At 39.7% G+C, this 17,540-nt stretch overlaps 1 protein-coding gene across 4 annotated transcripts in view; it reads left to right on the forward strand.

Annotated features, from left to right (window-relative positions):
* OSBPL3 (oxysterol binding protein like 3) overlaps positions 1-17,540 on the forward strand; it is an 83,552-nt gene that overhangs the window by 4,804 nt on the left and 61,208 nt on the right. For 2 of the 4 annotated variants that reach the window (XM_014937827.1, XM_014937824.1), the window contains exon 2: positions 15,529-15,637. The exons of the other annotated variants lie outside the window; for them this stretch is intronic. The gene's annotated coding sequence lies outside the window, so the exon portion shown is untranslated. The remainder of the gene's footprint in view (positions 1-15,528; positions 15,638-17,540) is intronic. 4 annotated transcript variants of the gene reach the window in all.

Here is a 17,540-nt window from a genome sequence, read left to right on the forward strand (position 1 = left end):
ACTCTCTGATCCGACTTAGACCATTTGTGATTCTGGAGGTTTTTCCTAGTCACAGCGAATGCATTGTCACTGTTCTGGTTTTAGTCTGTTCCATTTTTATATAGTTGCTGATTAAATTGAATGAAGCTCTTGGTCTTAATGGTTCTGATCAAGAACAACTGCGTGGATATACTCCATTTGCCTTATGTGTTTAATTCTCTCTGCCTGGAGAGTAGCTGAAATCACAGAAGAAACAATTTCTGAACAGCTTGTCAATCACCAACAGAACCATGTGTGCAGGAGTCTTTATCCTTCTCTGTGCACAAGCCCATCTGTGTCAGTGTTAATTCTGCTTGTTACAGAAGGTTAAGTCCTGCCCTTCAAGTTTTCAGATGAGCACAGTAGGGATATAGGTCTCTGGCACTACTTTCTTCCATCTCGCCAACCACTCACACTAAAAAAAAAAAAAAGTTACAATGTTTCCCTCTTTTCTAGGATAATTGCTTTGTCAGTGTGTCTGGAAAAATAGCCTTGAGTAGGGATAAGAGAGAGTTTCTTCATACTCTTAATTGCCCAAGCAAAATGTACAATTCTTATTTTGACAGAACTTTTGCTGTCCTGTCTGTTCTGGCAACAGATGGCTTTGAAACCAGCCGTGATAAGTTTTATTGTCAAAAGGGCTCTGCTGCTGCCTCAGGCTGTCGGGCATAATAGAAGCATCTCCCCTGAACACGATGCAGAAATGTCTTGCTCATACTGGCACCTGGGACTATGCTGGTTACAACTGTATCGCTAGAAAAGAAGCTTGCTTAATAGTTTTATAAAATACTGTATTCTGAAGGAGTGTGAATGGTTCTGTCCTTTCTTTCTATATCCCTTGCTTGTGACAAATAAGAGTGCTGAGATCCCCGAGACAAAGCTTTGGCAGCATAAACTGTGAATTCAAGTGCATCTTATAATGTAGGGGGGGAGGAGGGAGGAAGTTTCGCTATGAATGTGATTCAGTCACTGACTGTCTCGTATACCTTAAAAAAAGAAACAGCGAGTGTCTGTTAATCTTCAGTGGTACGGCTTGAGGACTTTAAAATAACCAAGTGTAAATCAAGTAGCAACGGGGATCCCGAAGACATGCTAGTGATCACCGTCTGCGTACTGGGGAGCTGCTGAAGCTGACGCCAAAGGATGTGGGCTACCGAGGCTCTGCTAGTTTGTGAAGATGACTGTGGTAGGAGCTTGCGGTGGTTTTCTCGGGTTCCCTCCCTGATACCTTGCCGCTTGCCAAAGGCGGGCAGGCTGGTACTTGCTGAGAAATACCTTTCTGCTATTTGGTAACTGTGTGGGGTTTTACCCCTGCAGCTGGATATCTGTGCAGCTGTATCTGTGCAGCTCAGTGCCACGTGACCTCTCAGTTCTTGGGAGCTACGCAGCCGTTTCAGTAGCAGATGCTCAAAGAATGTGCTAGTCTGTTTTTTAGCGATGATTTTGCCACCTCAAAAGAAGCAGGCTGCCTACCAGGCATCAGGCTATTTGGAGTTGGCGTTATTGCTAGAAAATTGGAGGTATTTGCTTTTTAAATAGGTGATAATGGAACAAAGAAACAAAAAATAGTAAGTTAAGATTATGCCTGAAGATAAGGTTTCTCTGTAACATTGTTGGGTTTTTTTTGCCAGTAAGTAAGAGTGATTAATAAGGGTCTGTGGTCCACCCTGGTACTGTCATGTCCTGGAAAGTTCTCAGAACTGCATCTTATTTGCTGTTACTGTTAAGTAGTGTTGGTTGAATCATTCAGACCACCCATGCTTAGTTTCCTTAAAAGATAATGTTCTGATAGTAGATTTGATGCTTGTTAAGATACTAAAAGGACAGGACCAGAGACAATGGCACTGGAACACAGGAGGTTCCCTTTGAATGTCAGGAAGTATTCTTTTCACTGTGAGTGTGATTGAGCACTGGCACAGGTTGCCCTGAGATGTTGTGGAGTCTCCCTCTTTGGAGATATTCAAAAACTGTTTGGACATTGTCCTGGGCAACACCAGTTGGTGGTGTCTGTCTGACAGAATTTGACTTCTAAAAACAGAAAAGAACTAGAATTAAAGGGGTTTGCAAATTTGCTGATACTGAGATCAGATAGTAAGCAATATTTATATGAAGAGAGGAGAATCTAAGCTAGGTCTAGTCCTGTTATTGAACTCTGGTAACAACCATGGTGGAAAAGAAGAGTTGGTATTTCTTATTTGTTTTCTGCTTAAAGTCAAACAATGGAAGGAAGAGAATTTAGGTGTTGGTTTACAGGACTTTGTCAGGTCTTAGCAGGAAAGCTACTATGTTTTAAGAAGTTAATTCAGTAGGTGTGCCCTTACTAGCATCAACATTTATTTAGTAAATAATATTTACTAAATAAAACGATGGACAGCTAAGATGTATTATGGACCCTCATTGGCTACCACTGCTAGGCTGAGCGGGTGCCCAGCGGGGTTTAGCCCCCCCTGGGCTGGGGATTTTTTGCCATGTTATTCTTAACCTTCCAGTCAAAAACAAATCTAAAGGGAAATAAAATGTGAAGTTTGGATGTTGAGCAAAATACTGGGCTGAAGCTTTATAATGGATTCTTCCTTAGCTGAATGATACTGATAATTTTTTACTGAGTGACCTAGCTAGGAAGTAACATTTCAAAGCTCTTATGCTACTGCCACAGCTGCTGAAATTCAGGAAGTATAAAACCCATTCATTCTTTCCTTCTGTTTAAAAATAAATTTAAAAAAAAAGTGATACCACTGAGTTAATTTGCAGATTTGTTACTGTCCTTCAAATGCACTTATATGATTTGCAAGACATTAAAAGCAGAAGCACTCAATATTATGGTAACCGTATAAACTTTATGAAACTAAGACTCACTTATTGACTATCTCCCAGTGCTTAGAGAATCTCAAATTGTTGAGAAAGGAGAACTTACTGAGGGAGGGAACTGTTATCATGAATAAATAAAGTACTTGCCTTTTAGCTGATGTCCAGTTTGTTTTGTTGAAACAAACTTTTTAATACCCCGTTTCTTAGAATAAGAATAAAAATGCACTTCTGAAATATTTCATTCAATTCACTGAATAAATTTGGAACTCTATTTCAGATTTGGAGATAAAATATTAGAATTTTCCACAGGATAGCTGAATCATAGGCTTCTCTACATGCACAGAAAATCTTCATTTCACACCTTATTTTCCTGTATATAATACTATATTGTACTTAAACTTGAAAATCAACAGCAGAGCCATTGCCAGGATGTCACTTTGGCAGATGAGACTTATTGCTTGATTGCTTGGTTGGTTTTTTACATAGAAAGGGGAAAAGAAAAAGAGTATTGTCAGACTTACACAAAATGGAGTATTTGATATGGGTGACTTGTAAATATTTTTTTTTTTCCTTTATTGCAGGAACACCGAAGTATACAAGGTCACTTTCTTATGCCATGTCATATGCATGCAATTGCTGGTGTACTGATGATCCCTTACTGGTGATAATCTTACATTTTTAAAAGATCAAATTTCAAGTAACGGGACACCATTGAGCATTTTTATAAATGCATACAACATCATTGTTTTCATCAGGCAGGCTTTAATAATCTGCTTTTAGTCCTAGTTGATTGGTTTGAGAAGCTGGGCAAGGAAGATGGAGCTTCACATTCATTTCTAGCTCTATTGTCAGCCATCTCTTTATTTTTAAAGAAGTGGCTTCCTTAATTTCATAGTAATTTAGTGGTAGAACAGTGAGTATGCATCAGTATCATCAAGTAACTGAGTGTTCTCACTTTGGGACGCGTTTGTGGGGCTTGTCAGTGGTGGCAACTGCTTCTACTTGAAGAAGCTTGGTTTCTGAGATGTGGCTCAGTGCTTGAAAACATCTACGTTTTCCAAACTGTGGATGCCGTTTTGAATGACAGTTCACATTGAACTACCAAACGTTCCTTGACAAACGAGCTTGCATTATTTACTTCAATATAGCTAGAATGCATGGTTAGCGTAAATGCCCCCTCAGTGCAGGATGAGAGCTGTCTGCTTCTGGTTTTCTCAAAACCAGATGAGAGTTGTTTTTCTCTGGTTTTCTGGCTACAGGCTTAGGGAAGAGAGGCTGGAGAGCTGCCTGGCAGAAAAAGGATCTGGGGGCGTTGGTCAACTGTCGGCTGAATATGGGCCAGCAGTGTGCCCAGGTGGCCAAGAAGACCAACAGCATGTCAGGAACAGCGGGGTGAGTAGGACTAGGGCAGTCATCGTCCCCCCACTTGTGACACTTGTGAGGCTGCACCTTGAATATTGTGTCTGGTTTTGGGCCCCTCACTACAGGAAAGACATTGAGGTTCTGGAGTGAGCCCAGAGAAGGACAACAAAGCTGGGGTCTGGTGAGGGCTCTGGAGAACAAGTCTTATGAGGAGCGTCTGAAGGAGCTGGGATTGTTTAGTTTGGAGAAAAGGAGGCTGCGGGGAGACCTTATCACTCTTTACAACTATCTGAAAGGAGGTTCTAGAAAGGCGAGGGTCAGTCCCTTCTCCCAAGTAACAGGCGATAAGAAGAAATGGCCTCAAGTTGCGCCAGAGGATGTTTAGATTTGATATTATGAAAATTTTTTTACACTGAAAGGGTTATCAAGTATTGGAACAGGCTGCCTAGGGAAGTGGTTGAATTGTCACCCCTAGAGGTATTTAAAAGATGGGTAGCCATGGTGCTGAGGAACATGGTTTAGTGATGGTTTTTGTCACTGTTACAAAGTCGATGGTTGGGTCTCTTCCAGCCTCGACTATTCTATGATTCAGTGGTTCAGTCTGCAGAGCCCTTCTGCAAAAGGATCCTCTTTCCTTGCTGTGAAGTGAATTTTATGTTCTAAGCTAAAAAAAAAAAATATTTGTCTCAACTATTAGGAAGATTAATGCCTTTCTCTCTGGCCTGTCTCACAGCTCTCGCATCTCGTAGAACTTGAATTCTTGAGGCATTTTTATTCTTAATATCATTGCTCAACAGTCTGCAAGTGCATTGGCACTTGGTACACCTTCTGATGGGTGATTTAAGACGAGAGAAGGTACAGGCTGTGCATCTGTTGTGCATTACTTTTTCAATAAAATCATATCTTGTATATTAGCCTAGCCTAATGCATTTACAGCTGAGAGGAAGGGTGGTATTTGGTAAGGAAACTAGGGATGAAGGATAGGAAAACAGTTTTTATATATTAGTGTAAGTAACTTTAATTCTTACTTCTTACTCTGACCAAACTACTTTTTTAGTTCCTTGTGGTTCTTTTGGCCCTCAAAAATAATGGGGGTGTTCTGAGTAAATACAGATGAGTCCTCTTACGAAATGTTTTTGCTCAGCCTGTGAATGTCTCCAAAACATTTGCAAGCAAGAATGTTTGTGGAATGTTGGAGTACAAACAAAAATCACAATGCTTAGATTGGCTAGATTTGTGCTTGGATTGGCTTTGTTGAAGAAAACTGTTCTAATTCTTTCCTGCACTGAGATTCTGAAATGCTTGTTTCTGTGTATCAGAGTATCTGAGTACCAGAACTCTGGAAACTGCACTGACTGTCTTCAGAAAGGCATGGGCACTTCTTGAAATTAATATTCCTTGGAAAAAACAACCAAACCTTTGATCACAAAAGAAATACACATAAGTGAGTAATGCTGAAATAATTTCTTTTTATTAATAGAACCTTTAGAGTATTAAGGGAAGGTCAGTTTGCAGCCCGGGTTAAATCAGCAATAGTAATGTTGGTAAGTGGCTGTACTGACACATCGCAGGACTGGATAGTCGCGTTCAGTATCTGTTGTAGTCAATAAATACACTTGTGTATTCCTTTTTGTAAAGTCACCAAGCATCATCTTAAAATAGTCAGAGCTTTGTCCTCAGGTGTCCCATTAACAAATTATTTCAAAACTTTCCTGCTTTGACTAAAATTTTATTCCAGAATTCTGGATAAATGTGTCCATGACCAGTTTGTACACCTGACTAAAATTGGTATTTTCTCTCAGTGTTTATAACAGCGTCTGCATGTCCTCTGAGCCTTTGTAAACTGGTTAACTTTTTTGCTTTGTTCGTGTGAGGAGGACTCTCTCTTTCCCTCAGTGAGTTTAGGAGGCTTGTATTTAGACTTGAAGAGATGCAGAGGATCTTGTGATGTGGCTGATTAGGCACACTCATAGTATTCACTCCAGGGAAATACTCTGCTGTCATTCTTCCTTGCATAAGCATACCATCTCAAGTATACTTTAGGTGATATTTTTTGCTTCCTGACCAGATTAGATGTTGCACCTTGCACAGTGACTGTTTTTAGTACTTGCCTCTATGTCTCTGTAGGAAATGTCTCCTTTTATGTCAAAAGTAACTTTTTTTCTCTTTTCAGACTTTCAAACTGGTGATGGAGTGACTGTGTAATCAGTTTATACATTTAAGTACCTTTCCCTTCTTGGTCACTTCCAGCTGTCATAGCAGAACTTCTGCTTGGCTTACTCCTTGAGTCCTGACCTTGCCTTCAGGACTGATGAATTGCGTTCCCTGTCACCACTTTGGTCCATGTGGTTCCTCTCACCTGGTGTTCTAGTTGTTTGGTGCATCAGAGGTGCCTCTATACTTCTTGTCAGCAGCAGTTTTTGAGAGACACCTCAATTCCCTTGCCACTATTAGAACTGTTAGATAAAACTAGCCCCAGGATAATCCTTGGCAAACTCTTCTGGTGGTTTGTGTCAAGCCTGGTATTTTCTGTGGCCAGTTACTGACTCACTTTGCAGCTCTTCAACTAAATAAGGTCATTGCCAGCTTTATTATTTTTTTAATGCAGCTGTTGACAGGCCCAGATGAGATTTACAGATTTTGTTTGTCTTTTTAAATTTATTTAGGTTAATCTGTTACCATTGACTTTGGTATTTCCTTCTGACTCTTTGACTTAATCTGAAATCTTGCATGTTATTGATTGTACTCGTGCTGGTTTCTTTTCCCTCTTCTCCCCTTACCTCCAACTCTAAGACAAGTGTTCTGTTTGTTGTTCCGCTATTGTAAAGTATCTCCCACTGGTTTTGGTTTGCTTCAAAAGTGCAGATTGTGTTGTGGTTTGGGCCAGACAGGCCATTGAAACGAAAAACAGATGCTCTCTGAACAGGACAATTATGGTTTTTCACCTCCAGCCAATATAAAGATTTAAATAGTCACAATAACTTGAGAATACATGAAAGTTTTATTTGTAGCTATATGTACAATTTAATCTGCCTTTTCTTTCAGAAATCAGTAGCAGATCTTTTCCTCAACTCACGCTCAGGAAGCTATTACTTTTGATTCCATGTTGAGAAAGTTTCAAGGCCTGTTTCATAGTAGACATCTGTCTGTGTTTCTTTACTAAGAAACTTTCACTTCTTCACTTCAGAAATGTTCCTTCTTCACTTAGTTTCGATGTGTTGTTGAATAACTTTGTTTTCAATGTTTTTTGAAAGCTTTAACTTTATTCCTGTACTTTAATGTATGAGGTGCACCTTCTTTAATCAACTCCTTCCCTGCCTTTTTGGGAGGTGTGGGGAAGCCATTTATCTGGTTAGGCCTATTTAATCTTGCAAGTTGTGTACAGCACACTGCATCATACGAGGCATTTCCAGATTGGTTTCTGCACAACTGATGCAGATAAAGCTCAGCATTATCAATTTAGGGAGTCTGAATTCCTCAGTCTGCCTGCCTACTTAAACTGGTTCCTTTTGCTTATTACTCATTTGAGTCAGAGAAGTTATTTTCCTGTAGTGCCTAATTCACGGTGATATTTTTCAATCTAATAAAATCTGTACTAAGGCTGGTTTCTTGGAATCTGCCGCAGACAGCACTCTGAGCAGGACTGTCCTTTTTTTTTTTTTTTTTTAAAGCACTTTTTTTTTGGACCCAGTTGGATTCTCTTCATTCTTTTGCAGTGGTATGTTTGGGTTATTTTAATCTATCACAGTTTTAAGTGGTGCAGTATCTCCCCTGCCTCTACTAGCTTTTCTGAGTAGCATGCACACTTCAGTGTGTTTTAGCCACGAAGACTCTCTTTGTCCCTGTGGTATCTAGTCTTGTATTTAATTCAAGTTCGTCAGTTTCGTAGTATAGACCTGGTTTGTTTGTTGTTTGGGTTTTGTTTGGGTTGGTTTGGTTTGTCTCTTTTTGTACACAAATACTTCACAATGCTTATCTGGTCTGTTTACAAGGGCAAATTACTCATCTGCCTGACCCCTGTTCTCAGCTGAATTTGGACTTTCAGTCCTCTATCAAACTATCAGAGATAAGAGTCCTTCTTGACCACATCCTCATTTTCCCTTGGTAGTGCAGTGAGGTTAGATATGGAGATTAGTGGGTGTCCGACAACTTTCATTTCTCATCTTTGTCTGTAAATACTTTCTTGTGTGTGTCACTGTGTCCTAGAGGGTCAGTGGCCTCGTCTCACGAATGAGAGTCCATCAGCAGGAGAGGTCTGCTGAGTGACTCTGAATACTCGTTTTTCACCCATCTTTCTCTGTCCTTGTTATTTTAATGCCTCTTTATCAAATCCTTTGAGATATAGCTGGGTTCGGTTGTTTGAAGTCCTGCCGTATAAATAATCTTTAGATTTCCTGGGCCCTGCCCCATTCTGTTCTCCAACTGTAACTTCAGTAACCTTGAACACTCGGGAATAATACAGCTTCAGATCAGCAGGGAAATATATGAAGGAGGAAGGGGAAGGGCTGGCGTATGTGAATCATTTGATAAGACTGAGAAAGCATTCACTTAAATGTGACTTTATTTATATTTTTTATATATATATATATAAGCATTTAAAAAAATCTCATTGCATTTTAGTGAATATATATATTTAACTGAAAATATTTCTATATAACTTTCTTTCCCATGAAATCACAGATATAGTAGTACCTGTTGCGAGTTTCTCAGCAGCTATTGGTACAGCTGAGGTAATTTAGTAGGTCACCAGATGTAGAGACAAGCATCTGGTAAATAAATAGATTCTGGACTTTGTAGACATTGTAACTTGCCATATTTATTTCTTTCTTTCTGCAGGAAAAATTCACTGGATAAACTTACTGTGAGTAAGGATGGCATATATTTTTTCTTGTGGATCCTTCAGGATGGCATATATTTACTCTGGATCTTGTTGTTTTAACGTATAATTGCTTTTTAATTATTAATTAAATGAAAGTTTTCTGGATGTTTAGCCCTCAACTGTCCTAACCTGAAGCTGATGATGAGTTTTTGGGTTTGGGGTTTTTTGTGGGTTTCTGTGTATATATATGACACTGAGAAGAAAAGAAGAAGGGGTTATACTTACATCGGTGTTCTAATTTTGGAGAGGAGAATAAAATCTCCCTGGTATTACTGGTGACAAGAAAACAAATCACCTTTTTCTAGTATCTTTTCTCTCCTGCTAATCCCCAGATCCAGATTTAGTGGACAGTCACGTAAGGTTACCGCAGCCCCATGCTTACTTTCCCAGACTAATACTGTGGTTGCTCTGGCTGATACCTGCTGTCCTTCCATCCTTCTGCTTGCGTGGGTTGTTTTTTTTTCCCTACTAATTTCTTCCATGGAGAGCATGTGAGAGGTTGGTTGGTGCTGAGGACTTGTGCAGCCTCACCTGGCAGCCTGCCCTGTCCTGCCATGCTTATGTGTGGCTGCCTGAGGGTAGAAGAGCTCTGTGGAGTTCTGGGTCACTCAGCTCTGATTCACGACAGTTAACACATAGCATTAACCGTGTATTTATCCATAGTAGATCCATGATGTTGTGTTGGTTTTTTTTTTTTAAACATTCATCTGTATTAAATAGGCTGTTGTGGTTGGCAAAGTCTTTAAGTAAAAATGCCTTCTGTAACATCTAGTGTCCCTATTTTTTTTATGCTATTTATCTACATTTTGGTCTGTTGCTTCAGAAGAAAGAACCTTAATGGCAATGAGCATCATGATTTTGTGCTTTATCAGAAGTGGGTAAATGAAGTCTTTCTACGCCTGCATGGACAGTAGGGAGCCTTTCTGTTCTGCGGGAGCTCAGCCAGCTTAGTAAGGCAGAAGAGCACACGTCAGGAGGCTCGCTTTAAAATCTCTCTTAAGTGACAAATAGACATAGTTCCTTTAACCTGTTTTATCCAGCATGGTCTGCATAGAATTATAGAATGGTTCGGGTTGAAAGGGACCTTAAAGATCATTGTATTCCAGCCCCCCTGCCAAGGGTAGGGACAAACTTCAGAAATGGTAGGTAAGAGGACAGAAAAAGCTGTGGCAATACTACCTTTAGTCTTACCTGTTGTAGTAGGTACCTCGTGGCCGACTTCCAGCTGGTGTTCACAGATTCACAGATTTGACAGAGTTGGAAGGGACCTCTAGAGATCATCTAGTCCAACTCCCCTGCTAAAGCAGGGATACCTAGAGCACATCACTCAGGACTGCATCCAGGTGGGTCTTGAAAATCTCCAGAGAAGGGGACTCCACAATATCTCTTGGCATCGTGTTCCAGGGCTCTGTCACCCTCACCGTAAAGAAGTTCTTCCTCATATTTGAGTGGAACTTCCTATGTTCCAGTTTATGCCCATTGCCCCTTGCCCCATTCCCCTATCGCTGGAAACCACTGAAAAGAGTCCGACTCAATCATCCTTCAGCTCACCCTTTAGGAACTTGTAAACATCGATGAGGTCTCCTCAGTCTTCTCTTCTTGAGGCTAAAGAGCCCCAGCTCTTTGAGCTTTTCCTTGTAAGGGAGGTGCTCTAATCCCTTAATAATTTGGTTGCCCTACGTTAGACTCTCTCCAGTAGTTCCCAGTAGTTCACTGTAGTTCCTACAGTGCATGCACAGCTCCGGGCAAACCAAATCAGCTCTTCTGTTATTCAGTAATTCATATGGTCTGGCAGATACTGTCTCTTCCATAAGTAGTGTTATTCTTGTTTTTCCTACTCACTGAAGACAGGCATGAGGAAGACCAGAACTGTTAAAAAATTAAGAGTTCAGCTCAGTAAAGGAGAGAGAAGAGTATGGATGAAACCAGAGAGAGAATAGATAAAGGATACAGGCCAGGTTATTGTTTTGGGCTGGGGGAGGGAAGGGAGTTCACAGCCATGGCCTGAGGGGAAAGTAGGAAGACTTGTTATTACACCAGTGGCTGCTTTTTTTTTTTTTTTTTTAAATTTAACTCCATAATTTGTAAAAAAAATTGCAGGCACTTAAATTACGTAATGACCTCTAAAATGAAGGGGAACAGAAGTGCTGAATCTGTAGAACACATTTCTAGCTGTCAGCCAGATTTTATGCCTGAAATCCATTATCAGCTCAGAGAGGGAAAGTGAAGCCTGCCACGTAGAACTCCTCCTTAAATTTTTTTGGAATCCTAGTTGGGTAAAAGAAGGCAGAAGAGAGAGCTTGTTCCATGCCTTTATCAGGGTACTGCAGTCTCTGCTGCCATAGCAGATTCTGGATCTCCTTGTGCATGTCATGCCAGCAGAAAGGCTGCAGGGAAGGGTCAGGCGGGAGACTCATTCCTCCTCTTCCTCCCCTGTGGTGCCTAGCTCGGAGGCACAGGAGGAAGCATGTGGGCACCAGGGCAGCTTGCTGGTAAAGGCAGCATGTTGACTGGGAACATGGTGGAGAGCAAGATTCAGTACAATCTGCTAATAAAGCAACAAAGTGGCTTAATTTGAACAGGAGCAGGTATGCATGCTTCTGTCACCTGCTGTAACTGGAACCAGAGTGATGGAATAGAAAAGCAATTGGTCTCTTGAAAATAGTTCTGAATGAGTGTTGGAGACTTTAATTTATAATAATCTTAATGGTTTACTTTCTGCTTCTCTGTGGTAACGTGCGACTCTGTATGCCTGTGTGCTTTTTATAATGTGAAGATTTTTCTTGTCTTGAAAGACAGAAAAGCTGCGGGGGAGCTATTAAATTCTGAAAGCTATATTTAGTTTAGAGCAATTAAAGCTAGCACTATATAATGACACTTGTAACTAGCTTATCCATCATGCAAACTATAAGAATTTTTTTTTAATGTTTGGTTTCAGTCAGGCTTGACATCACTGGCAGCTTTTGCTCACACACATCAAACTCTGAATTTGAGAAGGCATGTCAGTTGCAGGCTGTTTCAGGCAAGTCACTTGCTTTCTTACTGTTCCCTTTGACTTTGTTCCTAATTCCATTTTCAGAGTAAACGAGCATAATCCTGTGTTGCTTCCAAAAGGGGTAGTTCTGCTCTACCCTCCTATGCAGCTGCCTGATTTGCTCTTTTTATCTCCGATCTGCTGGCAGCACGTTCATACAGTGAACTGATTCAGCAAATGGTGTGGCTAAAAATCTGGCTTTTTTCCTGGTTAGTTATTAACTGGATTCATTTCCCACTCTCATTTTAGTAGGAGTTGCAGCAGGAATAAATGGCTAACTTTGAGAAGGGAGAGAATTGTCTGGTTCCTCCCCAAGAGTCCTCTTCTGCTTGCTGCAGGTTTACACCAAATTACACTCTATTGCCAGATTAGGTCTTTGTTACACTCCTGGTAGGCTATTCCAGAAATACTTAGAAATGTGTAGCTTCTTTGGGACTAGTACAGTATAAAACAGCTTAATGAACTGTTGTAGAGTTGTTACAAGGTTAATTATTGCATGTTCGTTCTTTTTTTTGTCTTGGGTACCAAATTATTAATTTTCTGTTCTGCATTAAATGAGCATCCCTCTGATGCTCACATTAGCTGTAGTCACCCATTGTGAGACACATTGGAATAGAAGGATAAATTGAACAATAAATATATCAGGCTCTAGAATTTTTCTGGTGTCTGTATGTCTGTACAAGTGTGGATTACTTTTTTTGTGTGTGCCTGTGAAATAAGAAAGTTATAAATCAATGAACATTTCAGTTAAACTGGTCTGGATTTCCCAGATGATTTTAGGAAGTGTGCACCTGTATTGCAAAATATTCAGCAACAGAATATCGTATGGATGCATCCCTATGCTCACTGATCAGACTAGATCACTGCAGCACAGTGGTTTGAAGAGCAATGGGAAACATAGGACCTTCTTTGGACCAGCAAGTTGTGGGGAAAATTTTATTTTTGGGAGGAGGAGGACTGCTGCGTGTGCAAAAATGTGGAGAGATTTTGGAACAGCAAAGGCATCAGTTGCCTTTATGGGGTGACTAAGTGGTTGGTACAAGCCTGAGGTCCCTGACTGACTTCTCAGATACCTTTAGGAACTTCATTCAGATTGAAGGCCCCTATGTTTGGCTTGACCTAGGTGACATAAAGTGGAAAATTCTGGATATTGCTTTGGCTAACTCTTACCTAAATAAAAGATTTAAGAGATTGAGATTGAAATGGTGAAAATAACAGCTCCACTTTCCTATCCTGGAATCTGTGGAGTAGCTGCATAAAGTCCGACCTTGTGGGCTGTGTGGAAAAGCTCAATTACTTACCTTAATTTTTGGATGGTGGTGGATTTTTTTTTTGGTTGCGTGGGGGTTTTTTGTGTATGTGTGTATATTTTGGGGTTTTTAAGTCGTCATGTGTTTTGGAAGTTAGCACAGAACTGCTGATATCCCAGTGTGCCTTGTGAAGGTCGTTTCCTTGTATCTGTCACTCCCTTTGAGGTCCCTCTAGGGTCCCTACTATTTCAATGTGATGTGTAATGTACTCCTGATAACTAATGTCATTGTCTCTAACCTATATAACATGATTCTTTTTCCCTATTTCTCTTACATTGTTCATGTAAATAACACAAAGAATCAAAGGCACTATTTTTCAAATCTAGGTATTTTTATATATTTTTTCAAAAGTTCATCATAAGGTGACTTTGTTGCCTTAGCCATGAGAAGATTTTAGTATATGATTAGTTGGAAGTTTTAAATGTAGAACAGCTTAATTTCTGAGTTACTGGGCACAACGCCAGGCTTAGATTTGGGAAAGTCTGAGTAATAAAATTGTAAAGCTGGTTCATCACTGAAATATGTTATTATTTCAGCTGTGTCTGCCCACCGCAAGCTCCTACAGGCTAAAAATGTCAATAGGCTCTTACATTAGTAGCTATTTTAAGTCTCTAATCTTAAAAGGCAGCACAAATGAAAGAACCCTAGATTAATCTAAAATATCAAAGTTAACATATCAAGTGTTCTTTCTTGCTTTAGCTTTGACAACTTCCACACGTAATATTTGGATTATTCTTAAAAATACACAAGTTCATATATTAAAAAGATCTAATCCTAAAATTAGATCCCAGATGTTCAGACTCCAAACCAAGTGGGGGCGGTGGCATTTTTAGGAATGTAACAAATAGAAGAAGCAAAGAATTAAGTGTAAACATGAAATTAGGAGTTAATAAAAGTAGACAGTTGATAATGGAAGGTAAAAGTATTGCTCACAACTCACTGAGTTGAAAGTAGGGAAAAGGATTTCCTTTTAACTTGGAAAATAAGCTAATTCTTTAGGAGTAATATTAATAAGGGCAGTAATGTAACTAATTCAAGAAATTTGGAAGATTTTAGTTCCATTACTCAAATGAAGCTGTGTGATCTATTGACAGCATATAGAAATAATAACTACAAAAAAAGTTAAATTATAACTACTAAAGCTATTATTTTAAGAAAAACCACACACTACACAGTGGATAAGTTTTGAATGTAGGGTACAAATATCTTGAGGAATTTTTTTTATTGTATTGGTCTTGAAGAAAGGTGAGGAAAGCCTCAGAGCTCTGGAGGAAGCTTAATTATGTGCTAGTTGTTATAAACAGTAAATTATATGTGGTACCCAGACACTGGATTGTCTGCTGTTGATTAGTGACTTTTGGAAAGATTGTCATCAAGCTGATATGGGAACGGACTTGGTGCAACAGAAATTAAAATCTAATAGTTGGAATGAAGAATCATTGAGTCTGTGAATATAGAGACTGAACTATTTATCCTTTTTAACTCAAATTGAGCAAGTTAAACTTTGCCATAAGCCATTTCTTTTTGGTTGTGTTCACGTACAAAGGAATCCTGCAGGCTGCTAAAACTGCAAAATTGGATTGTTTTCAGGAAAAAATGCATTTGACTAAATGTCAAAACTGCATCTTGGTTGCTTCAAAGCAACAATTGAATAGTGATACGAGTTTGTTGAAGAGTGATACCCCCCGGCATCTCTTTGTATGTGGTGATTCTTTCTTTTTTTCGTGCTGACAAGATGTTTGAGCGGGTTCCCTACACCCTCAGTGGAGTTACACACTTGTGCAGAATTCTGCATTTTTGGGGCAAGAAAGATTTCTGTTATAAAATGCACTGCTCCCTTAGTGTGTTAGTCGACTAAAACTTAGCTGCTTATTAGGTGGGAGAATGTTGCTAATCTGAACTTCTAATACGTATCTTTCAGGAGAGGAAGATGTAGCTGTAAATGCTGTATTTTAGGGTAATATTTTTGGGGAGGAAGCCACAAAAAAAGGTAGAAAATTTTCTAGATTTCATATATTGTAATCCTTACCTCCCTTGTGTTTCGCAGGTATTGAAGGACAGTACAGCAGGAAGTTTTATTTTTCGTCTGAATTTTTTTGTGTGTGTTTGTTTTTCAGATCTAACACCAGACTCATGTGAGCCACTTATTGCTCAGACATTCACTACTGTAAAAGAGGAGGAGATTTGAATTCTTCATAGTTGGCACCAAGAGACTACCCCCTCACTGTAAGTCAGTCTCCCTTAGATCATGGATGTGGTGCCCTTCCTGTAGCAAAGCAAAAGTTAAATTGATGTGGGGCCTGTTTCAGCCTAGAGGGGGGACATGATGAAAGAAGCTGGGTAAGAAGCTTTTTGCTATGAAGAATCATTCCATCAGTGGAGAACAGGAGAGGACTGTAGTATAGCTGGCATAGAGCCAGGACTTCAGTCCTCTTTGGAGATAATACATTGTGCTTAATTGTATGTCGAGACGACAAATTGATGGATGTAGCAAGGAAATGGAATAGGTAAACCTGAAGTTGTGCTAATATAGCCTTATAGTCTGCTGAGGTGAGGCTAATTGTTCAAAAACACCTCAAAGCTGTGTTATTCTTGAGGGAGCTTGGAAAAGTACAATTTGTTGGGTTGTACTGTGTTTGGGTTACCTTTAATCTTAGATTTTGGGGTTTCCACTGGTCACCTACCGTGTCAGGAAGGGACTTTCTCACCCATTGAGCCATCAAACTCTTTGTGGCTTGTGTCTCACTTTGAAACGCAGCCAAAGTGCAGCCAGAGATAGGACTTTGGCAAGGTTGAGATTATATTACCTGTGATACTGAAAAACTTCTGGTGTTACTGGTGGGTGTGTTTTCTGCCTGAGTGTTCACTAATTGTGAGATTTATTACTAGAAGGAAATTCTGTCCCAAGTCATATTGCCAGTCATGGCACTTACGGTGTTTTAACTTCTCTGATAGCATGTGAATGTACTGACAGTACATCTGAATACTTAACAGTTTCACTTTTGGGGTCACGCTGTTGATAATGCACTTGAGCTTCCTGGATAGATGTTTATTAACTTTTTTTTTTATTGTATATATATATTGTTGGCCTTTTTAACCTATGGGTATTAAATTAGTATCATAGGGCACATAGGACAGGTAGGATGTTGTAGGTCTTGCATGCATATAACTTGCAGTTGCAGAAGGCTGGATGTTGTGAACCGTGTGGTTCTTACAGTGCTGTGATTGTATGCAAACTAATGTTGTGAAATTAGCACTAACAGTCTTACATGGATCTTTTACCTGTAAAGCAGAATATAGCGCTACTGTTCTGCATTCATTTCCCATTATACTTGCATCTCTGTTTGTGTAGGCTTAGTCATTGCTTTAATTCTTTTAGGTTATTCTTTTAGGTGAATTCGTTTAGGTTAAATCTCTTGCAGTTTTTATTGTGAGCATGTAAAAGGTATTGCCAGCTTCATATGGCCCAGTAGGACTTACTTTGCTACAGAAAGCTGGAGATAGGTCATGAAAACTGAAGTGTGTTGCGGGCACAAGGCATGAATCCTTGTTAGATGTGGTTGCTATAAATCACATTAACATCCGTATGTGTTTTCAGCTTCTACAAATTAGAAGGTGAAAAAGAGTTGGAGGAGAGCAAGGAGTGGAAAATTCTGGTACTTGGTTTATTTGTGTTGGTAGGTACGGCCATACTGCTACAATGGGCTCTCTGTGGGAGGTGCCCAGTAGCTACAGGATCCTTTTACCTGTACAGATAGCAGAGTTTATCAAACACTGTTACAAAATTGTTAGCTGATTATGCTGAGAAGTTTTCTGTTTAAGTAGCAACGCAAAGGTTCCTGATTATCTAATGACTTCCAAAAAGTTTCAGTGTACTTGGCAGAAATAAATACAGAGCTGCCCCACCTCAGTGTGCAACATGAGGCTGTTTTATTTACAGAGGGGGTTCCTGTGGAACAGGTATGTTGGTGACTTCACACGGAGTCATGCAGGAAACCTGTGGAAAAAGTCGGGGCAAGTCACTCCGCTTATCCTAATCTTTCAGTGCAGGAATGTTCTCCAGTTAAAGACAATTTTGATACTTTCTAAAAGGAAGGGTGGTAGATCTACAGGGATACAAAACTAACAG

Source organism: Calidris pugnax, unplaced genomic scaffold (genome assembly GCF_001431845.1).
Source record: "Calidris pugnax isolate Ruff unplaced genomic scaffold, ASM143184v1 scaffold11, whole genome shotgun sequence".
Classification (NCBI taxonomy): Eukaryota; Metazoa; Chordata; class Aves; order Charadriiformes; family Scolopacidae; genus Calidris; species Calidris pugnax.